This window comes from Pelodiscus sinensis, chromosome 31 (genome assembly GCF_049634645.1).
Source record: "Pelodiscus sinensis isolate JC-2024 chromosome 31, ASM4963464v1, whole genome shotgun sequence".
Taxonomy (NCBI): domain Eukaryota; kingdom Metazoa; phylum Chordata; order Testudines; family Trionychidae; genus Pelodiscus; species Pelodiscus sinensis.
In genome coordinates, this window is record NC_134741.1 from 1,374,462 (window position 1) to 1,374,992 (window position 531).

The 531-nt window shown below is 52.0% G+C and overlaps 1 non-coding gene across 1 annotated transcript; it reads left to right on the plus strand.

The window, feature by feature from the left end:
- Nucleotides 1-244: 244 nt before the first annotated feature.
- On the plus strand, nt 245-317 carry TRNAF-GAA (transfer RNA phenylalanine (anticodon GAA)). Its single transcript has one exon. It is a non-coding gene; the product is annotated as a tRNA-Phe (tRNA).
- Nucleotides 318-531: the final 214 nt, after the last annotated feature.

A 531-nucleotide genomic window follows, 5' to 3' on the forward strand; every position in this document is an offset into this window, starting at 1 on the left:
GGCAAGCAGGAAATCTGCCTAAGGCTTCTTGAAGCCATGTTGGGTGGCTTCGTGGGCTGGATCCAGCCCGCTGGCCCTATATTGCCCAGGCCTGGCTTAGAGGGAACCTTGGCTCTGGCTGTGGGGGAGGGGCGCTGTGGAAAGGCCAGTCTTGCCTTCCTGGGCAGGACATGACGATGTCTATTTTGTGCAGCACGGCTGCCAAACATCCCAGACAGAGAATTACAAGCCAGAGAAGTCAGCAGCCAAAGTAGTTCAGTTGAAAGAGCATTAGACTGAAGCTCTAAAGGTCACTGGTTCAATCCCAGGCTTTGGCATATGTCAACATGTGACAGGAACCTATCTGCTAACATGGTCTTACTCCTGTGTTTGATCATTACCTCACCCAATTTGGCCACAGCTTGGCATTGACAAATCAAGATCATCTGATTAGCCCCACCCCCGATTTCTTCCTGTGAGTTGCTGCCTCTTTGACTAATGCCCATCCAGTGCTGGCCCTAGATATGGAACAGTGGCTATGGGCTGGTGGGT